Source organism: Cervus elaphus, chromosome 23 (genome assembly GCF_910594005.1).
Source record: "Cervus elaphus chromosome 23, mCerEla1.1, whole genome shotgun sequence".
In the NCBI taxonomy this organism is placed as follows: domain Eukaryota; kingdom Metazoa; phylum Chordata; class Mammalia; order Artiodactyla; family Cervidae; genus Cervus; species Cervus elaphus.
The window spans coordinates 58,810,201-58,835,388 of NC_057837.1; the positions used below are offsets into that span (position 1 = coordinate 58,810,201).

The following is a 25,188-nucleotide window of genomic DNA, read 5'->3' on the forward strand; positions in this document are numbered from 1 at the left end:
TCTCAAGGTCCTTAACCCAATCACATCTGCAAAGTCCTTTTTGCAACAAAATAAAACATATTCCCAGGTTCCAAGCATTAGGTTACAGACATTGAAGGCCACTGTCCCACTGAACACAAGTCATTTGCAGAAAAAAAAAAAAAAAAAACCAACTCTTGATAAGGAGCTGTTTAGCTAGTTGATAGTCTTATCTTCCAGGAGCATATATGTCCTGCAGCAAGCAATTCTGTTTAGTTTGGTTTCTGTACGGTTTAACACAAACACAGGGAATTCTGTTGGCTTCAGTTCTCAAATGCCTAGTGTGTGGTAGGTGTTCAAATATTTGTTGAGTGGATGGATGGATGGATGTATAGATAGATGGATGAATGGATGGATGGTTGGATGGGTAAGTGGATGGATAAATGGCAGCATGACTTGTCTAAGGTCCTGTAGCTATTAATAGTTAGTAGAAGAACCAGGATTTGAATTCAGGGCTGTTTGACTCCAACAGTTCACTCATTCCAACATCCTTACAACTGACGGCCTCTCAGGGTAGAGGAAAGGCAGTGTCTCTTCCCCTTTACCTACTTACATTTTCTTACCATTTACGTCAGAACTATTTTCTTAATTTAAACCTGGAGTGGACTGAAGTTTTGCTGTATGACTCATAGGCAATCAGAAAAGCAAAAAATCCTCTATCTATGCTAGTTATTGTTGTTCTTAACTAACTTCTACACTAGTTAGGGCAGAGATGCCACCTAGCACAAGTTCAGCTCAGTTCAGTTGCTCGGTCGTGTACAACTCTTTGTGACCCTATGGACTGCAGCATGCCAGGCTTCCCTGTCCTTCACCAATTACTGGAGCTTGCTCAAACTCATGTCCATCGAGTTGGTGATGCCATCCAACCATCTCATCCTCTGTCGATCCCCTTCTCCTCCTGCCTTCAATCTTTCCCAGCATCAGGGTCTTTTCCAATGAGTCAGTTCTTTGCCTCAGGTGGCCAAAGTATTGGAGTTTCAGCTTCAGCATCAGTCCTTCCAATGAATATTCAGAACTGATTTCCTTTAGGATGGACTGGTTGGATCTCCTTGCAGTCCAAGGGACTCTCAAGAGTCTTCTCCAAAACCACCGTTCAAAAGCATAAATTCTCTGGTGCTCAGCTTTCTTTATAGTCTAACTCTCACATCCATACATGACAACTGGAAAAACCATAGCTTTGACTAGATGGACTTTTATTGGCAAAGTAATGTCTCTGTTTTTTAATATGCTGTCTAGGTTGGTCATAACTTTTCTTCCAAAGAGCAAGCTCTTTTAATTTCATGGATGCAGTTACCACCTGCAGTGATTTTGGAGCCCCCAAAATAAAGCCTGACACTGTTTCCACTGTCTCCCCATCTATCTCCCATGAGGTGATGGGACCAGATGCCATGATCTTAGTTTTCTGAATGTTGAGTTTTAAGCTAACTTTTTCACTCTCCTCTTTCACTTTCATCAAGAGGCTCTTTAGTTCTTCTTCACTTCCTGCCATAAGGGTGGTGTCATCTGCATATCTGAGATTATTGATATTTCTCCTGGCAATCTTGATTCCAGCTTGTGCTTCCTCCAGCCCAGCATTTCTCATGATGTACTCTGCATTTAAGTTAAATAAGCAGGGTGACAATATTCAGCCTTGATGTACTCCTTTCCCAATTTGGAACCATGTTGTTCCAAACTGTTGTCCCATGTCCAGTTCTAACTGCTGCTTCTTGACCTGCATACAGATTTCTCAGGAGGCAGGTAAGGTGGTCTGGTGGTATTCCCATCTCTTTAAGGATTTTCCACAGTTTGTTGTGATCCACACAGTCAAAGGTTTTGGCGTAGTCAATGAAGCAGAAGTAGATGTTTTTCTGAAACTCTCTTGCTTTTTCTATGATCCAACAGATGTTGGCAATTTGATCTCAGGTTCCTCTGCCTTTTCTAAATCCAGTTTGAATATCTGGAAGTTCATGATTCATGTACTGTTGAAGGCTTGCTTGGAGAATTTTGAGCACTACTTTGCTAGCATGTGAGATGAGTGCAATTGTGCAGTAGTTTGAGCATTCTTTGGCATTGCCTTTCTTTGGGATTGGAATGAAAACTGACCCTTTCCAGTCCCACAGCCACTGTTGAGTTTCCCAAATCTGCTGGCATATTGAGTATAGCACTTTCACAGCATCATCTTTTAGGATTTGAAATAGCTCAACTGGAATTCTATCACCTCCACTAGCTTTGTTCATAGTGATGCTTCCTAAGGCTCACTTGACTTTGCATTCCAGGATGTCTGGCTCTAGGTGAGCGATCACACCATTGTGGTTATCTGGGTCATGAAGATATTTTTGTATAGTCTTCTGTGTATTCTTGCCACCTCTTCTTAATATCTTCTGCTTCTGTTAGGTCCATACCATTTCTGTCCTTTATTGTGCCCATCTTTGCATGAAATGTTCCCTTGGTATCTCTCATTTTCTTGAAGAGATCTCTAGTCTTTCCCATTCTATTGTTTTCCTCTATTTCTTTGCACTGATCACTGAGGAAGGCTTTCTTATCTCTCCTTGCTATTCTTTGGACTTTGCATTCAAATGGGTGTATCCTTCCTTTTCTCCTTTGCCTTTAGCTTCTCTTCTTTTCTCAGCTATTTGTAACCTCCTCAGATAACCATTTTTCCATTTTGCATTTCTTTTTCTTGGGGTTGGTCTTGATCTCTGCCTTCTGTACAATGTCAAGAACTTCTGTCCATAGTTCTTCATGGACTCTGTCTATCAGATCTAATCCCTTGAATCTATTTGTCACTTCCACTGTATTGCCGTAAGGGATTTCATTTAGGTCATATCTGAATGACCTAGTGGTTTTCCCTACTTTCTTCAATTTAAGTCTGAATTTGGCAATAAGGAGTTCATGATCTGAGCCACAGTTAGCTCTCAGTCTTGTTTCTGCTGACTATATAGAGCTTCTCCATCTTTGGCAGCAAAGAATATAATCAATCTGATTTCGGTATTGACCATCTGGGGATGTCCATGTGTAGTCTTCTCTTGTGTTTTTGGAAGAGGATGTTTGCTATGACCAGTGCATTCTCTTGGCAAAACTCTGTTAGCCTATGCCCTGCTTCATTCCGTACTCCAATGCCAAATTTGCCTGTTACTCCAGGTATCTGTTGACTTCTTACTTTTGCATTCCAGTCCCCTATAATGAAAAGGACATCTTTTTTGGGTGTTAGTTCTAGAAGGTCTTGTAGGTCTTCATAGAACCGTTCAGCTTCTTCAGCATTACTGCTTGGGGCACAGACTTGGATTACTGTGATATTGAATGGTTTGCCTTGGAAACAAACAGAGATCATTCTGTTGTTTTTGAGATTGCACCTAAGAACTGCAATCTTTTCAGACTTTTTTGTTGACTATGAGGTCTACTCCATTTCTTCTAAGGGATTCTTGCCCACAGTAGTAGATATAATGGTCATCTGAGTTAAATTCACCCATTCCAGTCCATTTGAGTTCACTGATTCCTAAAATATCGATGTTCACTCTTGCCATCTCTTGTTTGACCACTTCCAATTTACCTTGATTCATGTACCTAACATCCCAGGTTCCTATGTAATATTGTTCTTTACAGCATCAGACTTTACTTCCATCACCAGTCACATCCACAACTGGGCGTTGTTTTTGCTTTGGCTCTGTCTCTTCATTCTTTCTGGACTCATTTCTCCACTCTTCTCCAGTAGCATATTGGGCACCTACCGACCTGGTGAGTTCATCTTTCGGTGTCATATCTTTTTGCCTTTTCATACTGTTCATGGGGTTCTCAAGGCAAGAATACTGAAGTGGTTTGCCATTCCCTTCTCCAATGGACCACGTTTTGTCAGAATTCTCCACCATGACCAGTCCATCTTGGGTGGCCCTACATGGCATGGCTCATAGTTTCATTGGTTTAGACAAGGCTGTGGTCCATGTGATCAGATTGATTAGTTTTCTGTGATTGTGGTTTTCAGTCTGTCTGTCCTCTGATGGAAAAGGATATAAGGCTTATGGAAGCTTCCTGATGGGAGAGACTTACTGTGGGGGAAACTGGGTCCTGTTCTGATGGGTGGGCCATGCTCAGTAAATCTTTAATCCAATTTTCTGCTGATGGGCGGGGCTGTGTTCCCTCCCTGTTGTTTAACCTGGAACCAAACTATGGTGGAGGTAATGAAGAAAATGACGACCTCCTTCAAAAGGTCCCATGCACGCACTGCTGCACTCAGTGCCCCTGACCCTGCAGCAGGCCACCGCTGACCCGGAGACTCCTGGACACTCACAGGCAAATCTGGGTCAGTCTCTTGTGAGGTCACTGTGAGCACACAGTTTCTCCTGGGTCCTGGTATGCACAAGGTTTTGTTTGTGCCCTCCAAGAGTCTGTTTCCCCAGTCCTATGTAAGTTCTGGAGGTTCTATGGTGGGGTTAACGGTGACCTCCTCCAAGAGGGTTTATGCCACACCCAGACTTGCTGTACCCAGAGCCCCTGCCCCTATGGCAGGCCACTGCTGACCTGTACCTTCATGCTCAAACACTCAAAGGCAGGTCTGGCTCAGCCTAAGGGAGACCATAAAATTAGAAATCAACATCTGATCTTGATTCTCTTTCTTTCTGCACATCTTCCTTCCCTCCTCCCCAATTCTTTCACCTACAATGTGTTACAACAGAGGCTCCAAAGGAAAGATGTTGGCTTTGTCTCCTCTCTAGTCATTCAACAAACACTTGCTTGGTCAACAAATTACCCAGACATTCAAGTGTCTTCTTTGTCTCTTGATGGCATCCACAACAAACCTTCCTTTCCCAAGGCCCACTTATAGGAGGGAGGAGAAAAGGTGACAGACAGTTCTGAGCTCTCCTAGAATGAGGTCACCTGCTGCTGGTTGATTAAGAGAAGATAAACTAGGCCACTTTACCCCTCTTGGACCTTCTTTTCCTCTTCATTTAAACAACAATAACCATATCTCACGGAGTGGACATGAAGACACTCTACTCCTACCCCATTTTAAATTAATGTTTGATTGAAGCATAGCATCCAGTAACTCTGCACAACGTTTTGAATGAAAGACCTGGACTGACTCATAAGCCATTGGTACAGGGCTATTCGTTCACTCATACATACATACATACATACATACAGAAAATATCGACTAACCACCTGCCAGTGTCTAGCACATGTTTAGGAGACAGGCTTACATCAGAAAACAAAGCCCAGTCATAAAATCTCATCCTCCTGGGGCTTACAATGAAACAAAAATTTAAAATAAAACATAGGGGGTAAATTGCCTGGAGAAAAATAAAGCGGGGTGAGAGGGACTAAAGCTGAGCATAAGGGGTGGTCAGGGTGACATTAGTGGGAAACTTCGGAAGTGAGCAAGGCAGCCTGTGGCTCTTTGGGACCTGCAGGCAGAGCGGACATTAGCCATTGTTGAGAGTAAGACTGAGAGGTTCCAGAAACACAAGGAGGCCAGTACAGCTGAATGGAATAAGGAGAGGGCAGGGGGGATGTGAGGGGGCCAGATCTAGGGTCCTGGGGCTGCTGCAAGAGCCTTGGTTTGACTGTGTGAAAGGGGAGTTGCAGGAGCCGTGATGAGATGACACCTGGGTTAACAGGGCTCCTCCGGCTGCCAAATGGACAGCCAGTGAGGAGCCTGGTGGAGGCTACTCTGAAACTGTAGTGCTCTCTATGGACTCTTGGACTTCCCAGGTGACACTAGTGGTAAAGAACCCTCCTACCAATGCAGGAACATAAGAGACATAGATTCGATCCCTGGGTTGGGAAGATCCCCTGGAGGAGGGTATGGCAACCTACTCCAATATTTTTGCCTGGAGAATCCCCATGGAGAGAGGAACCTGGCAGGTCACAATTCATGGGGTCGCAAAGAGTTGGACACGACTGAAGTGACTTAGCACACACGCTATGGACTCTTTCTGCTGTAAGAGAAAATCTTGAGAAAGAATTCTGCATATTTATTCTTTGCAACCCATATCATATGTCTACACACCTTACACACCGATATACACACATTACCCTACAGGATTGAGTGCACCAACCTATACTCTACGGAGATCTCATGGATTTTCTATGCTAAGTTTTGCCATAGAAGATGTTTGCCCTCCTCACCAACTTTAGCCTCTCACCCTGGTGTTACGCCACTCAACTCAATACACCTTGTTATTTTTGTTCAGTCACTAAATAATGTCTGACTCTGTGCGACCACAATGGACTGCAACCTGCCAGGTTCCTCTGTCCATGGGATTCCCCAGGCAAGAATACTGAAGTGGGTTGCCATTTCCTCCTCCAGAAGATCTTCCTGACCCAGGGATTGAACTTGCATCTCTTGTGCCTCCTGCATTGGCAGGCAGATTCTTTACCACTGAGCCACCAGGCAACGTGAGAACTGGGAAACTAAAGATGATTCAGAGACAATCCCTTCCCTGGGGGTTCAGGGACAATTTAGAAATGTTTGACTGTTTATTTACATGCATGGCATTCATTTCTGAAGTTTTGCCAGGTTAAATAATCAACACAAAAAGGATTTTAAAAATAACAAACAGAAACATCATGATGAGCGGCGCTGAGGTGGAGCCAGGAGGGGGGTGATTGTCCAGTGAAGTCTAGAGTCCAATGAAATCCCAAACAGCAGTCACACCAGGCCTCCAGCCAGCCTTAAGTAAAACAACAAATAACCACAAACCACACAAAACTGAGAAGCATTGAGCTCAAGTCTCAGCTCCAACAAAAGAACCCTCCAGAAATCATCCTCTGGCAGTAGCTTCTCCACTGGGGAGAGAGATTATTGGGTGGGAACTGAAGATCAGCTCCTAAAACCCCAATATCCCAGGGGTCCCTTCAGTCCCCAACCCTTACACCTTACTCTCTGCCCTTGGAAACCATGGGAAAGTAGCCCCAAAGACCTTACTGCTCAGACCTTATTGGCCATTAAATTGCACCCCAAACCCAAAGAGTGTGAGTTCAGAATTGGGGGATCAGGTGAAGATCAGAGAAGATGGGGAATCCTTCTAAATAGTGCATAATTAATCATGCTGCTTCAATTTTCCAAAATTCCCACTCAAACAATAAAGGGATTTATACATTGGCTCAGTATCAGAGAAGTCAAGAATAGTGTTAGTTTCAGGCAAGGCTCAGCCCAACACTCATGCATACCCCCAAGGGCTTGATTCCTCTCCACCTCTCTTTTCTTCCTTCTGCAGTGGGTTTGTCCCCAGGCTGTACTGAGCAACTGCCAGCGGCTCGTCTTTCCCTCTTTGGTAGCAAAATAGTGCACTCAGTTTTTAAATGCCAAATCCTCACATTCCACACGTGACGCAGCCCAAAACAGCTTTATTTTCCCAGAACCCCTATAAATATCACTTCCTATCAGATTTTTTAAACAATATTTAAAATTTTTTTCAGAACAGTTTTAGATTTACAGAAGAAATTTGCAAACATAATACCAGAGTTCCCATATACCCCCCAACCTGTTTCTTCTATTTTTAACATCTTCGATGAGTCTGTGTCACAATTAATAACCAATATTGATACATGATTATTAATTAAAGTCTAAAGTATATTCAGGCTTCCCTGGTGGCTCAGATGATAAAGACTGCCTGCAATACAGGAGATGTGAGTTCGATCCCTGGGTTGGGGAGGTCTCCTGGACAAGGGCATGGCAACCCACTCCAATATTCTTGCCTGGAGAATCCCATGGACAGAGAAGCCTGGCAGGCTATAGTCCATGGGGTTGCAAAGAGTCAGACATGACTGAGCGACTAACACTCCCCTTAACTTTTCCCTAATGTTCTTTTTCTGGTCCAGGATCCCACCCAGGACACCATATGACGTTTAGTCATAGTGTCTCTTTAGACTGTGCTTGGATATGAGAGATTCTCATTTCCCTTGTTTTTGACGCCAGTTTGAAGGAGGACTGCTCTGCTATTCCCTACACTGTCCCTCAATTCAGATTTAGATTTTTCTTGTGTTTTCTCATGTGTATCCTGGAATAGTAAGTTTGGGGGAGGAAGAGCCCCCAGGTAAAGTGCCCTTCTCATCACATCCTAAGGAATGTCCATACTATCTCTGTCGTTGACCTAGATCACCTGCCTGAGGTCATATCTGGCAGGTTTCTCTAACCATAAAGTTACTCTTTCTTCAGTCTTTCCATTCTGTGCTCTTTGAACGGCTATTACTTGGAGCAACCCACACTTAAGCATGGGAGGGTTATGCTCCATCTCCCTGGGGGTGAAGTATCTACATAAATTATTTAGAGTTTTTCTGCATAGGAGATTTGTCTATTTTTATGTATTTATTTATTCATTGCTCAATCATTTACTTATATCACTGTGGATTTTACATCCTCTCATCTTATACTTTGGATTATCGTCCAACATTACTTCACTTTTCTGCTCAAATTGTTCAAGCTTTGACCATTGGGGGGTTTCAGTTAGCTCTCGTGTCCCTTTAATATGCCCCCATTGTTATTTTTTTTAACAAATCCTTACATTCTGGCATTGTATGATGCTACAGGCTCATCTTGTATATTTCCCACTGGGGTCCTGGGATCAGCAATTTTTCAAAGGAGGCCTGGTTCCTTTTAGTTGAGAATGGCACTGGAAATCAAGGTCTAGACTCTAGTTTGGCTTATTGTTACTGGGGAATCATTAGGCCCTCTCAGCTGACAGAGCAAGAAAATATATGTACCCGTCACATCTTCTTAATGATGACTTGGTGACGTGTACATCCACTGAGCCAGTCCCTATGCCCAGGAGGTCGAACTTGACGACTGATTTTATCCAATCAGGGCCCACACTAAGGCAGGTGATATGAAACTCTTGACTCAAAAATTCAGGGTTAAGAACAGAGGAGGTATGATTTCTCTGAAAACAGGCAAGATGCTCCTAAGGAAGGGTAGAAATTGGTGTTCAAGGTCAAGAACAGATGACCCCTTGTCCTGGGGGGAAATCCATACCAGAGACCAGAAAGAAATACAAAGTCTCTTGAGCCTAACAGTCTGTGAGCCCCTCTTCTTTGGAGAAGGTACTGGGCAGTCAGTGACTCGAGAAAATGATGAATTCTTTGAGCGTCTATTCCCATAGTCACATGTGCATTAATGAAATATTTTTAATCTTGTCCTTCAAACCATCTGGCTTGTCTCCTAATAGGTTCCAATTAAATCCTTTTTTCAAATTACATTGTTGTTAAAGACTTTGCTGTCTTCACATGGTTTTACCCCCACTCCTTCTGGCTCCAACCCTCTCAAAATTGCCTTGCCATCCCCCCTTTCCTATTAAAAAATGGAAAATTGCACAATTCACCTAATTAGTCAAATTTGAATTGTCTGTGGCTATCACAGCCCAGTGGTTGAATTTCACACACCATTTGAAAAGATATGGTAGAAATGTCGTTGTTGATTTCTTCATACACTCCAGTGATACTATTCAATTACAAAAGGAATTATTTGACTTTCTGTCATTGCGATGCTCTAGCAATATGCTATTAACCTTTATTGATTTTTGCTTAAATATATTCAAGATGGGTACATTTTTGCAAATCTAATGTGCTGGTATTTAAACAGAAATATTTCATTAAATGGATTTTCTTTTTAAATGAAACTTGCCAAATGATTATAAATGACAGGAGATGAGTTTTGAACTTGAATGAGATGTGCAAAGATTCTAGGGAGATGGTTTTCTGTGCTACTAAGTGGCTTGGGAAGTCGGAGGTTTTGAGAAGAATGTGTGCAGCATGAAAGGAAAGTTCTTGCCCTGACATGCATGAGGGTGGGGAAAGTAAAAACAGGTCCCTTGCAGGTTATTGTATGTCTTGGATCCAACACAGGCGAGGGGCGTGGAAGGCTAGCTGGCAGAAGATGACCACTGAAGCTGATGATGCTGAATATTGGCATCCATCAAGTATGGTTCACTTGTGTCTACTGTAAACTTGCCAATGTAGGAGACACGGGTTCAATCCCTGGGTCAGGAGGATCCCCTGGAGGAGGGTATGGCTGCCCACTCCAGTATTCTTGCCTGGAGAATTCCGTGGACAAAGGAGACTGGTGGGCTATAGTTCATGGGCTCCTAAAGAGTTGGACACAATTGAGCGACTTAACAACTATCATAGACTATCTCAAGTCATGGTTTCAGAAGAAATGCCTACAATCTGGGGGAAGCTCATGGAAACCCAATCTGTTGTACTGTATTAACTGAAAACACCATGAGAGTAGTCTCTTGGGGAGAAAGGCCTCCTTTCCACTTTTCCACCTCCCTTGTGACTTCAACTTACATTTACAAACTTCAGCTTACATTTACAAAGATTTCTCTCCCTTTGGAAAGAAGATGTGTGTGTGTGTGTGTGTGTGTGTGTCTGCATGTGTTACGCTTCTGGTGTTACTGTTTATGGTGTTACTCTTCTGTGCTCTGCCCCCACTTAGGTAACCAGCTCTCTTTCCCCTGGTTAGATCAAAATCTTAGAGTTGCCATTGACCCTTGGCTTTCATAGGCTCTATTCCATCTGTCAGTAACTCCTATTGGCCGCATGTTCTGAATGGATACACGATCTAACCACCTCTCGTGTGTGTGTGTGTGTGTGTGTCTGTGTCTGTGTGAGTGTGTGAGATGTGGTCAGTGATGTGTTGCTCTCCTGTGGTTTAGGAAATGTTCACCAAAGAAACTTCAGCTCAACCAACCCAGGTGTGGAGAGGACACAGTAAAAACACTCTGATGAATTTCTGTGCACCTGTATATACACCTCTGTGCATCTGAAATACATGCAATTCTTGATTAGCACCATCCAGAGTAAGGGGCATTGATGCTGAAAATTCCAAACATCAGTGGACCCACCCCTTGGGTTTGTCCTTGGGATGTATTAGGTGTGAACAGGGTTGGAGAAAAAGCTGCTTTCTAAATTGTTCTAGAATATGCACAACTTGAGGAAATACTAAAATGAGTGTTTACAAAGTGGGAAGTCCCACGGATACAGTCTTGGATAACTGACAACTTTCATTCAATGTTTGTCAAGAAAGACAAGATACCTATGGAAATAGGTATGGGCACAAGGTGATTCCCTCCTACAGAGGGTGAACCAAACCATACTTAACCTTTGTGTGAAGTTTCTTATTCAGACTAAAACCCCTGGCCTTTGTGGGGACTGACTTAACCTAAACAGTGAATTTAGGGCTTGAAGGAGCATGGGTCAAACATATACTGCTCTCCTACAACTCTTATAATAAAATAATGCAATGATAATGACCACTGATGGTGTTACTCTTCTGTGCTCTACCCCCACTTAGGTAACTGGCTCTCTTTCAACTGGTTAGACCAAAATCTTAGCGTCACTATTGACCCCTGACTTTCATAGGCTCTATCCCATCTGTCAGTAACTCCTATTGGTCACATCTTCTGAACGGATGCCCAGTCTGACCACTTCTCATCACTTCCTTCATCCAGACTCCTTTCAAAGTCACCATCACTTCTCATCTGGACCCCATGGCCTCCCAGCTAGTTCTTTGCTTCTGTTCTGACCCCCACATGCCTCATTCATGTAGCAACCAACACAACCTGTCATCCTCCTGCTCAGAAACTCCAGTGGCTCCCAGACAGCATGGAACAATAAGCAAGACCATCAGTGACCTGCATCACTGGCATGTCCTTCTTCAGCCTCATCCCTTGATCTTGCCTTGATATCTAAGCTCTAGCCTCAGTGGCCTTGAACTTGCCCCTGACAACCATGATCTCACTCGGGGCTTCTGATGAGCTGTTTCTTCTGCCACCAGAGCTGTCTCCTCCTAAACATCCAAAGAAGGCTGTCCTTCCCTCTTGTCACCTCCAACAAGATTTTCCCATCCTCTCTCCCTGAAATAGCACACATGACACCCTCTCATTCTGTTCAATTGTGTTTCACTGCTTTGTTTGCCCTAATAATAATAGTTCACCCTCACATACCACACACCTATTAACTCATCTAACATTCACAATGATCCCATGAAGCAGAAATCCCTGGTTGCAGGTCCCCGTGGCAGCAGCTGTGCTTCCAGCTCAATTTTGTTTCATTCCTAAGCCTCATCGCTCCTCCCTTCTGCCACCCGGATTACGGCCCCAAACCCTTCATGATGCTGGTTTCATCTTGTCACCTGTCAAAAGGCATTTTATGTCCTGCTCCATCCCCCTGAGCAAGAAATGTTACAATGAGACAGGGAGAGCCAGGGAGACAAAGAGAGGAACAAAAGGATAGAGCAACTTAGATAGGAAAATCAGATCTCAGCTTGTGAAACACCAAACGAAACAAAACGACCAGGACAGTTTTAAAAAAAAATAAAAATTCTGCTGCCTTAAAGCTACAGACCTTGCATCCAGAAGTAGATTTTGGGATGCTCTCTTGGAAAATAGCTCACTTTGTTTGGGTACTGAGAGGATGTCCTACTTTAAAAACATTTGGGGAAGGGTCTTGGAAGCTTGCTGTGGCTACATTCCTACGTCTACTATTGAAACCAATTCACCATGGAGAAGTCTGGCAGGGATAAAGTCCCTACAGGCCTGAGCTTCCTCTTCTGCCTCCAGATTCCCTCCTTTGTAGTAATCCCAGACGAAACACAAGAAGCCGGTTAAACTGGAATTTTCAGATAAACAACGGATAAAAACCTTTAAGCATAAGTATGTCCCAGGAAATATTTGGCAGATTCTTTACCATCTGAGCCACCAGGGAAGCCCATTTTGAACACACTTACACTAAAATTTTGGCATAATAAATATGGAACTTAGTATAATAACTTCATAATTTTAGTAGAATAATTTGTTTAGTAAAGTATGTTCTATATGTAATTTTGGGAACATGCTTTTTACTAAAAGATTTTAGTGTAATAATTTAGAATCTGGTCCAATAATTTTAGAAATTTAGCATAGTAATTTTAGAATAATTTTTAGCATAAGTATATCCCATGCAATATTTGGGATATACTCATTCTAAGATTTTTGACATAATAAATTTGGAATTTAATGTAAAACTTCAGAATTTTCAGTGTAATAATTTTAGAATATATTTTTAGCATATGTATATTCCCTGTAATATTGGGTACATTTTATGCTAAAGATTTTAGCATAATAAATTTGGAATTTAGTATAGCACAGTGAAAATTTTAGCATAATAATGTTAGACTAACTTTTTAGTGTAAGTTTTTATGCTAAAAACTTTGTTGCTATTTATCTGAAATTCAAATTTAACTGGCTGTCTTGTACCTTTATTTGTAAGTCTGGCAACTGCTAGGAGCATATGCAGTAGAGGTTTTACCTGCACATCCCCTCTGAGAGAGGGGGGTGCCCGTGGCGAGGGTTATGGCGTCTCCTCACGGGAAGGAACATTTGTTCAAGGCCTTGGAAGAATTTGTTGTTGTTCAGTCGCTCAGTGCTAAGTGTCCAACTCTTTGCAACCCCATGGACTGTAGTCCTCCAGGCTCCTCTGCCCATGGAGTTTCCCAGGCAAGAATACTGGAGCTGGTTGCCATTTCCTTCTCCAGGGGATCTTCCCAGACCAGGGATCGAACCTGCCTCTCCTGCATTGGCAGGCAGATTCTTAACCTACAGCTGAGCCACCAGGGAAACCCCAGGGAAGAATTAATCACCTGCTTTAAGGGCCCCCTTTGTGCTGCACCCTGGGCTGGGCACTGTGTAGACTAAGCAGAAGCTGAGCAGGTGGCCATGTACCAGGGTCTGCAGCCCTCTTCTGTAAAGGGTCAGACAGTCGATATTTCAGGTGTTGAGGGCCATACAGTCCCAGTAACAGCTACTGGGTTCCATGTTTGAGCAGGAAAGCAGCCAACGGCAATCTGTGAACGAAGGGGTGTGGTTTGGTTCCGTAACGTATATTTCCGCAGACAGGCAAAGGGCAGGCAGGATTGAGTCCTCCGGCCATGGTCTGAGCCCAGGGCCAGTGTTTGTGCTGTGGCTCCTTGAAGGCATAGCAAAAACATAAAGTTGAGTGGAACAGAAACCTCACATGAATTTTTAAGGTAATAAGTGTATAAGCTTGGACTTAGGAGTGTTTAGGATACACAGGGTCCTGTCTTCTGAGCCAGTGAAGGGCAGCGGTAAAATCAGTCTCAGGTCAAATTCCAGTCTTTCCATTTTCTAGCTGTGTGATGCTGGACAAGTCACTTAACCTCTCTGAGTCAGTTTCCTTACTTGTTAAATAGGGCTAGTGACAATATCATAATAATAATGATGATGACAGTCTTCCCTAGTGGCTCAGTGATAAAGAATCTGCCCTGTCAGTGCAATAGATGCAGGAGGCATGGGTTTGATCCCTGGGTTGGGAAGATCCTCTGGAGAAGGAATGGCAACCCACTCCAGTATCTTGCCCCGGAAATCCCATGGACAGAGGAGCCTGGTGGGCTACAGTCCATGGGGTCGCAAAGACTGAGCGACTGAACAACGATGATGATGATGAAGAGGGGAAGGAACTCAGAGACTCCAGCCATCAGATTCCATGAGCTTCGAAATGTGCATTCGGATGCTGCAAGAGTGGTCCTTGGAGTTGGAGTGCAGCTGTGGAAGGAGTGGGGGCCAGGGCGAGGGTGAGCTCTGAGGAGCTGACCGAGGCGGGGTCATGCAGCCCTGCCTTCTCCCTGCTCACCCAGCCTCCTGTGTTCCATGAGCACGAGCCAGGCTTGCTCCCTCCTCCACCTCTACTTTGGCTCTTGTTCTGCACAGAGACCTTTCCCCTAGAAACCCACCAGCTCCCGCCCTCACCTCACTCTTGCTTCTTCTCCAGCGTCACCTGTCCAGACCACCAAACCAGAGCAGTCCCCTCCTCATCACTGTATTTCCCAGCATCCTGTCTCTCATTTTCTTTGCTGCATCTGTCATCACCCACAACTATCCTATGTGGGGAGTTGTTTGCTTGTTTATTATCCTACTTTGCTGATATTGAATTTAAGGCTTAGAATGTAAGGGCTTCCCAGTTGCCTCTAATGGAGAAGAACCCACCTGCCAATGCAGGAGACATGAGAGACGCAGGTTCAATTCCTGGGTCTCGAAGATCCCCAGGAGAAGAGCATGGCAACCCGCTCCAGTATTCTTGCCTGGAGAATCCCAAGGACAGAGGAGCCTGGCGAGCTACAGTCCAAGTGGTCGCAAAGGTTTGGACACGGCTGAAGTGACAGCACACACATGCATAGAATGTGAGCCTTTGAGCACAGGGACTTCGTTGAAGTCATTCATGGCTATGACACCAGAACCAGCATAGAGCCTGGTGCAACACTGGCAGCCAGTAAATATTCCTACAGTGAACAAGTAAGTGTGAGGGGATGGAGAGGAAGCAGGGAACTGGAGTCAGATTCTAAACCCACTTGCAAGCTCCAGCGAATTGTCACTAGGGAGCGGTGGGCAAACTGCTTCACTTCTCTGAGCTTCATGGAGGATTGGTAGAGTGGGAAACCAGACGGTGTGGACTTCTGGCTTCTGACGATGACGGTAGATGCTGGACAAATATAAGCAACAGTTAGTTACCTGGAAGCACTGTACAGGGAACAAAAGCAGGCAATACCAGAGGGAAATGGGGTACGTTTTCCATCTTTATAGTTCAAGGTAGACCCTGGCGTTTGACTTATGAGGAATGGAAAGCTGGGGTTGAGCACCCATAGTCTCACGATTGTAGAAATTAACTGAGGTCTTGATACGGACTAGGCACTTTCCATGTATTAGCACAATTAATTCTTACAAAAGCTCTAGGGATGAGCCTGTTTTATCCATAGGCAAAGGGAGGGTGAGTGGTTTGCCCCAGGCCATCTCGCCGGTAGTGATGGACTGGGATCCGAGCCCAGGCAGCCGAGCTTGAGTCTGCAGGCTGCTGGTCCCCAGGTGTCTTCTCTCTGTACCTTGCAGTTTGTGGTGGGGGATGGGGGGAGGGGGGACCTGTTTGGTCAGTGCATTTCTCGCACTGATTTAAACACCCTCTCTTTCTCCACCACTCCCAGGAAAGCCAGGCATCACAAAGGCATGCGGGCTGCAGCCCAGGACTGCTTATTTTGCAAAATCAGCAAACCAGGAGGCCGGCAACCTCTGAGTCAGAGCGGTGACTGCACCACCTGCAGGGCGGCACGCAGAGGATCCCAGCCGAGAACTGCTGGCCCCGCCCTGTCTGCAACCCCTGGGTGGGGTCCCTGGCCAGACCAGCTGCCCTGCCAGCTGCCTTCCTGGCCGGTGCCAACCCTGGAGACAAAGGCCAGGCAGAATCCTATGGAAATGTCAAGGTGCTGCGAGATGTCGCTTTGCCCACCATCGAACCCCTCCTGCATCGAGGGGAGCAGGATTAGACAGCAGTGACACGTGGGCCTCCCGAGTCAGTTATGCTTGTGTTCAAACTCCTGCTCTACCAATCTTTCTATCTGCTTTCCTAATCTTTCTATAAGCTTCAATGTGTCCGTGCGTGCTTAGTCGTGTCAGTCGTGTTCGACTCTTTGTGATCCCATGGACTGTGGCCCATCAGGATCCTCTGTCCATGAGATTTCCCAGGCAAGAATCCTGGAGTGGGTTGTCATTTCTTTTTCCACTCATCTGTAAAACGGAACAGTAGCAATGAGAGAGCCTACCTCTTGGAGCTGTTGTGGGGGTCACATGAGAGAGCGTGCTGGTACCTGGCTACTGTCCACCACCTCATCCTGAATTCTCTTTGCCCCTGTCCCCACAGCCGACCCCAGCTGCTCCTGGGGTCTTAGTTCCCTGCCCAGAAGCCCAGCTGTGAGTCCTGTGGCTGCTGGCTCCATAAGCAATGCTCTTGGAGAATGATCCTGGCTGATGGATGCTGCCTCGCCTGGAGAGGTCCAGGAATAGACATCCCCCACCCTCTCACTCCACCCTGACCCCCACCGAGGACCCGTGAGTGACTGATGGGGCAACAAAAGCCGGGCTCCCTTGCCTCAAGTCCGGAAGACTGAGGCTCCTTATACTCCAGAGCTCCCCGTGGTCCAGCTGAGGCTGAACCCCAGCTTTGCCTGGTCTGTCCCTGCTCCATCCTGCCTGTCTCTCTTTTTTTTTTTTTCTGTCTCTCTCTTGTACAGGCTTTTCTTCTGGAAGCACTTGCTCCTCCATAAACCTCTTGCTCTGTTTCTGGGGAACCCGACCTGAAATAGTTCCTCATACTTCTCTGTCTTTTAAAAGGGATTTTTCACTCACAGACTTAGAGAACAAACTTGTGGTTGCTGGAGGCGGGGGAAGGACAGGGGTAAGGGATAGTTAGCGCGTTTGGGATGGACATGTACACACCGCTATAGTTTCCTTTTCTTTTTTATTTTTTAAGTTACGGAAGTATAATAACACATTTACAAAAGACTTGGAAAAGACAGAACAAAGTTACATATAGTTCCACTATATATTACGATTATTTTTTAACTAGATAAATCAAGATGTTTAGTTGGAGTCTCAATATCAAACTCTCAAAAATCAACAGAATGAATAGACAGAAAAGTAGGGTATAGCAGACCTGAAAAGCACTATGAGCCAAATCAACTTAATTAATATTGATACAGTTTTCACACAATAGCCACATTGCTATATTTAAAATGGTAACAAACAAGGACCTATTATAGAGCACAGTTAACGCTGCTCAGCATTACGTGGCAGCCCGGATGGGAGGGGAGTTTGGGGGAGAATGTTTGGGGGAGAATAGGTACATATATATGTATGGCTGAGTCCCTTCACTGTTCACCTAAGACTATCACAACATTGTTAATTGGTTATACGCCAGTACAAAATAAAAAGTTTAAAAAAAATGAAGAGGGACTTTCATGCCTTAACAAACAGTTAATTCCCAAATGGAAAAAGGATAAACAGGAACCCATTACATGCTGAAGGGGCCTGAGGTTTCCAGAAGTAACTGGGGGTCCCACAGTGGTCTGTGTCCCCCGACAGCCCCTCCAGGAGCCTGTACACACCACCGTACTCCGGCCTGCCCAGTGTAACCCGTCCAGTTCTGCTCGGGCAGGAAGAGGGGTTGGGGAACCCACAGACATTGGCTCATTGGCACGGATGCCAGGATTGCTACCTAGGTCACAGGAAAGCAGATTGTTCCCTTCTGTGATGGATTGCTTAGGGCAGAAAAACCTATTGCCATGCACAGACCCCCTCCCCGCCCTGGGGCATGATGGCTCAGATGCAAGAACAGTTTATTTCTTGCCCAGGTAACAGCCACGGTAGATATTCCGGATGGCGCGTCACTCTATGACTCTGGGCCCCAGCTCCGCCTTGTGGCCGTGAAATCCACTAGGACGCTGCTGCACCAGCGGAGAGAGGCCAGGAGGAGCTATCCTTCTCAGAAGCCTCGCCCCAAAGTGGCCCTTCTTGCTTCTGCTCCCATTTCCCTGGGGAGAGTTCATCACCTAATTGCTGAGTTCATCACCCGGTTGGTTGTGAAGCAGGTTGGGTGGTGCGTGACAGTAATAACCTACATCATAGAGCAGGAAGGTTAACTGGTAGGCAGCTAACTCTTCACGACACCTTCCTTCCTCTGTTCTTTCCCTCTCCCCATCCCTTAAATAATTATTTACTGAGCTTCTACAAAGTACCAATTGTATAATATGAATTGTGGTGCTGGACAAGCTCTTGAGAGTCCCTTGGACTGCAAAGACATCAAACTAGTCAATTCTAAAGGAAATCAACCCAAATAATCATTGGAAGGACTGATGGTAAAGCTCCAATACTTTAGCCACCTGATTCGAAGAGCTGACTCATTGGGAAAGACCCTGATGCTGGGAAAGAGTGAGGGCAGGAGGAGAAGGGGGCCACAGAGGACGAGATGGTTGGATGGCATCACTGACTCAATGGACATGAGTTTGAGCAAACTCCGGGAGATGGTGAAGGACAGGGAAGCTGCAGTTCATAGGTCGCAAAGAGTCGGACATGATTTAGTGAAGGAACAGCAACAACAATCAAGTATCACACACTGGAGTGGGGGGGGAGCTGCCAGGACTCCGCGTGGCCTAAAACCAGACCGGGTCGCTGCCCTGGAGATCTTGTGGTCTTTTTGGTTGGTGGTGGCTGCCTAGAACCTTCCACTGAGATTTGAGGCTGCATCTGGGCTGAGAGGGAAACATCTGTGGACCCATGCACGATGTCTCCTGTGAGTGCAGGATTGGGAGGTGGGAATGGCCCAAGAGGCCAAAATTTAAACCCTAACTCTGTTCCTGATTCACCCCTCATCTATGGGACTTTGGTCAAGTTCTCTGCTTTCTTTGAGTGTTGGTTTCCACGTGGCAAAAGTTGATTTTATGCAACCTACTTCTTATTATTTCATAGATACCTGGGTGGAATGTATGCAGAGCTCTCGGCCTACTGCCTGACCTCTGGAATTACCACTGAGTCTTTTTTTTTTTTTTTCCGCCTTCCCAACTTTATTAAAGAAAAAGCAATGATGGTAAATCCCTAGAACATAGTCAATTTTCTGGGATTCTTCCCTTGAAAACATGACATTTCCACACACATGCCAAAGCTTACATGGTTTCCAACTGTACTAAGTAGGTGAGAAGCTGAAATCCTAAAGTGTTCATCTTCCAACCTTCCCCAGTCTGTGGTCTGTCTTTGGGTCAGAAATAATCGCCTGAACAGCTACTATGGCTTCATTAATTTTCGTCTGTAGCTCTCTGAGCTCTTCTATATGCAGCAATCACAGAATTTGAGCAGCTTCATTAAGAACTGCATCCCCCGTGTCAAAACCAAGAATATGCTTGTCTAAGGCAACCGGCAAGCCCTCTTTCATTTGATTTGCTTTAGCAACTGCATCTTGTGTCAGGCGCTCCTGGACCAAAATGCGAATTGCCTTAAGCATTACCAGGTAATCATCATGACGCTGAATCTGAAGAAGGTTAGCCAAAGCCATTACACCAGCCTTAAAATCAGGATTATTTACATCCAAATTGATCAATGGCTCTGCATTTTTAGCTGCATTGTCAGCGTTTTTTGTATTATCAGGTACCAAGTCCTTGTTGTATTTTTCAGCATTATCTCCATACTCAAGTCTAACAGCTAAGCCAAGAAGCCAGTCGATTGCTTCCTGTCGATCTTGAATCTTGAAAGGACAGTTAACATCTCTGAGATACTTTTCAAAGAACTTGGGCCAGTCACTGCTGTGGATGTTTCTTAAATTACCTCTGTCTTCAGTTTTATAGTGTCTGATTTTCTGGTCTTCAAGCCAAACAATGAAGTTTCTAAATTCTGTTTCATCTTTGCAGTTGAAGCCGGCAGGGTTGTGGTAGTCAAGGGCCGTCAGCTTGCGTCGGAACATGGTCCCGGCTGCTCGCTCCAGTCCCCCGGGATGCAGCCGGGAGACCCACTGAGTCTTGAAATATAGACTTGAGAGAGTAGCAGGGAAATAGATACACTACCATATGTAAAATAGATTGTTGTTTAGTGGCTCAGTCATGTCTGACTTTTCAACCCCATGGACTGCAGCACAACAGGCTTCCCAGTCCTTCACTATCTCCCAGAGTTTGCTCAAACTCATGTCCATTGAGTTGATGATGCCATCCAACCATCTCATCCTCTGTCACCCTCTTCTCCTGCCCCTCAATCTTTTCCAGCATCAAGGCCTTTCTCATTGAGTCGGCTCTTCACTCAGGTGGCCAAAGTAGATAGCCAGTGGGAATACGCTGTATGATGCAGGGAACCCAAAGCCAGTGTTCTGTGACAACCTAGAGGGGTGGGATAGGGTGGGAGGTAGGAGGGAGGGGACATATGTATACCTATGGCTGATTCATGTTGATGTATGGCAGAAACCATCACAATATTGTAAAGTAATTATCCTCTAATTAAGAATAAAATTAAAATATAACAACAACAACAACAAAACACATGGAGCAGACCTGATCCAACCACATTCTGGCCAAACCTTGCTGTAAGCAGGCTGAAGCAGAGCTCCCCAGCCCAGTTTTGCCTGAATCAGAGCTGATCTTCAGATTTGTAAGTGTGAGAATAAATGCTTGTTGTTGAAATAAATAAATCAGGAAGACTCAGGGCAAGTAACACAGAGCTCAGTGAGGCAGGGAAGGGCCAGGGGTCTGGTGTCTCAACAGTAAGCGGATTCCTGGAGGGCAGGAGTTCTCTGTCCGACTCTGTGTCCCCATGAGAACAGGGTCCCCTCTGGACACACCTGTCGGGGCCTCGTCTTTCCTGGAAGTGATGCTTTTGCACATTTATCCAAACATCTCCCAGGAGAGCAGGAAAGCTGGCGAGGGGGAGGGTCGACTGCAAAGGACTCGAACTGGCAGCCCAGGGGCAGGCTGCGGGGAATGTTAGAGAGCATCCCAAATCAGGGTGTCATGCCAGGTGACCAGGCTCTGCTCACCCTCTACACTGACCATGCTTGGCTGGAAGGGCGGCAGCCAGCAGGGATGCTCTCTAATGACCGTGGACACCGGTGCATCGGGAACCGTAATTACTGTGAACGCTGACCCTTCCCAGAGGCACCTTGGGGTCATGGAGGGGCTCTGCGGAGCAACACTGGCAGGGCTGGCAGCCTCTGAGGACAGGACACACGTTATCTGAATGTAGGCCGGGCCGCCCTCGGAAGGGGCTTTGGAGTGAAACCAGACACTTGATGTGAAAGGAGGCAGGTGCCCCTCCAGAAATGGGGGATGGTGAATATCACACCAGTGCTCACACCACGCTCTGAGAAGGAATATTTCCCCCCAGGTGTTTAAAGACACATCTCTCAAAGACCCTGAGCTGTTTCTGTTTTATCTTTTCTTGATACATATGTCCGTTAACTGTATACGTGTTGTGTACTTGTTCAGTCACTGTGTCCGACTCTTTGCGACCCCATTTCTATCCCTCAGATATCTCAGGCAAGAATACGGGAGCAGGTTGCCATTTCCTCCTCCAGGGGATCTTCCTGACCCAGGGATTAAACCCGAGTCCCCTGCATTGGCAGGCAAATTCTTTACCACTGAGCCACCAGGGAAGTCAATAGTGTAGACAAACACAGTAAAATCTCAAATGTGATGCAAGAGGTTGTGCAGAGAAATGGAAGCTTCTCTCCCACCCCTGAACCACCAATTTCTCTGCTCCTTTCCCCAGAGACAAACAAATGCCTGTTACTGAGTTCTTGGATGACCACCTGGAGATCGCGTACGTTCCTGACGAACCTGCACATTTGTCTTCTGTTTTCCGGATACGACAGACTGGGCATCATACACACTGCTGTGCGTCTTGTTTTGCTACTTCACTATCTCAGCAGACTTTCTGAATCAGTACAGAGAGAACATTCCAGCTCTTTTCAGAGCAGTCCAGCACTACATCACAGCATGCAGGCGTCCATCATTGGCGTGACCTCATTTAAGTGCACGGAAGGACATTTGTGTTGTTCCCACAGCCTTACTATCCAAAGTCACGCTGCTGTGAATAGCCTTGCACATAGAGCGCTGTCAGGCCTAAGTCCAAGGGCACCTGAAGGGCACTATTCCTGGGTCCAGGGAAGAGCATTCATTAGGCATCTACAGAGATCCGCAGATACAGAAACACACAACATCCAATACACACCAGAGACATTGACTGGTGCACCCACCAAACAGCTGCAGGTGCCCCTTTAGAGGAGTTTTATTTGGGCAGCCAGGCTAGGTAAGGCTTTGGCAGGATCCAGCAGAGAGACGGACTAACATGGGGCAGGGGCTGTGTATCCGCACCATCAAACCCACTTCTCAAACTAGCTGCCTCGGCTCGGCCACATGCTGCTGATGCAACTACAGGTCAGTTACTTAGCCTTTCAGGGCCTCAGTTTCCTCATCTGTAAAATGGGAAAGTGATACCACATGGAGAGGAGGAAATGAGCCAGTCCAGGTGAGGCACTGAATTCTGGTGCTTGGCAGAGCTAGGGCTCCGATGCTGGGTGTTTATATGAATGTTATTGTTTTGTTGTTGTTGTCAAGACTATGTGCATAATCATAGGATTATGTGCCAGGTACTGAGCATGCCACAGTATCACTTATAACTTGAATTTTTTCCTGACGTACATGCACAGTTAGTAAGTGAATCTGACGTGACGGGTAAGTACTGTCATCCATGGAAGACTGGAATCACACCTCAAGGGCAGAACTGGGAGGGGGCTCCACGTCCATTTCCTCCACCTTACAGAGGGGAGAACAAGCCTTGTCCCCCTCCCCTGCGAACGCTGCCCATTCTTTGTGTTTTGCTTAAACAACAGTTCTTTGGGAGGCCTCCCATTCCCCACTCTGGCTTCAGTCAAGGTCCTCTTCTAAAACTCTGACCACCCCTCACCTCCTCCTTCAAAGTCAAATGGAGAGTTACCTCTTAAGAGAGGTTAACAATGATAAATATTCTAAGTTTAGCTCCTATTTCATCATCTTTATCACTTCTTACTACACATGCTCCTCAAATTAACAAGTTTCCTTCTTCTTATGATTGCGCAGAACAAATATGACACATTCGTGGGGACTTCCCTGATGGTCCAGCGATTAAGAGTCTGTCTTAGAATGCAGGGATGCAGGTTTGATCCCTGGTCAGGGAACTAAGAAGCCACATGCCAAGGAGCAACTCAGCCCCAGATCCACAACTTCTGAGTCTGGACACTGCAAGGAAAGATCCTGCAAGACACAACGAGGATTTTGGGTGCCCAACTAAGACCCAATGCAACCAAATAAATAATGTTTTTTAAAAAAGATAAACTCAGAGACATTGCCTTCTACACTGCAGTATTGACCCGTCTTCACTTCCTCCAACATGTCTGCCAATAGTAAAATTTCTTTAATTTATATGCTGCTGTTTACTTCCTTTATCTTCAGACCTAAACTCCAAACCACTTCTCCCCTGCAGGCCGCTGCAAAAGTGCTGAAACAATGATGATCAAGACATCGACTGAACTGGGTCAAGTTCACGTGCAGAAACTCATATAACAAAGAAGCATCGGGTCAAGGGACTCCAACTTCTCCAAGCTCCAGGGATGGCCTTCCATGCCCATCAGTTGGGAAGCTGTTACCTGATCCCCAAACATGACTCCAGTGATCACCCCTTGGTTTTGTCTATGTCTTTACCTGTAGATCAGACTTCCCAGGTGGCTGAGTGGTAAAGAATATGCCTGCCAGTGCAGGAGACACAGGAGTCACAGGCTTGATCCCTGGGTCAGGGAGAACCCCCTGGAGGAGGGCATGGTAACCCACTCCAGTATTCTTGCCTGGAGAATCTCATGGACAGAGGAGCCTGGCGGGCTATAGTCCATGGAGTTGCAGAGTCAGACATGATTGAGCAACTGAGCATGCATGCATGTGCACACACATATGCAAGCACATGCATGCACATGCACTCACACACATATGTACATGCATGCACATGCACACACACACTCGCACATGCAGACAGGACTGACAGGAAGCCTCACGCTCCCATCCCTTGTTTTGGCATTCTGTACAGCCTCAATTTAAAAAAAAAATGTTTTAGGAAACCATTTAAATAGCTACAAGTTGTCTTTCCTGAGTCTTCTTGGCATTCGTTATATTTACATAATATTCCCATCTGTTTCCCATGTCAGATTCTGTGTCTGGCAGTAGAATTATTTTATAGCCTTTTGCCAGACAAGTTCATTGCCTTTGTTTCCCATTTCAACTATCAATTTCTACCTCATTGTCTCAGGGACTAAATCAGCTTGGGTTGGTCTCTCAGGCCGTCTATGACAGAGGGTGAAATAAAAGGGCTCTCACCATGCAAGGGAAAAATAAAATGTGTGCCATGATTAAGGTAAAAATGATCAAGACCAAAAGACAAGCCACGACCTTCTTGACTGGGGACCACACCCTGGATTTCGCTGAGCAGAGTTATTCTGACCCAAGCAGGGAGCAAATGAACTCAACGCATCTATCTGATGGGGCAATGCCTCCAGGATGGCTCCCATGGTCCTTGCCTCTCATCTTTGTGTTGTCCCCTCACACTGGGCTGGCCATGTGACCGCAGATACGTGGAAGCTTGTGAACTCTGAGATGAGTATATAAAAGGCATCAGGGTGTTCCCCTTGTTCTCAGATCACTCACTCTGGGAGAAGCCAGCCACCGTGTCGTGAGGACACCCAAGCATCTCTGTGGATGGTTCACCCACTGGGGAAGAACCAAGGTGTCCCGCCAACAGCCAGCACCAACTTGGCAGCCACGTGAGCGTGCCACTTAGAAAAAGATCCACCAGCCCTAACCAAACCCTCAGATGACCGCAG

The 25,188-nt window shown here is 45.6% G+C and overlaps 1 pseudogene across 1 annotated transcript; it reads right to left on the reverse strand.

Moving 5' to 3' along the window:
* Positions 1–19,343: 19,343 nt before the first annotated feature.
* LOC122682041 lies at positions 19,344–20,300 on the reverse strand (annotated as a pseudogene). The gene has a single exon (XR_006337195.1). The product of XR_006337195.1 is annotated as an RNA transcription, translation and transport factor protein-like (transcript).
* Positions 20,301–25,188: the final 4,888 nt, after the last annotated feature.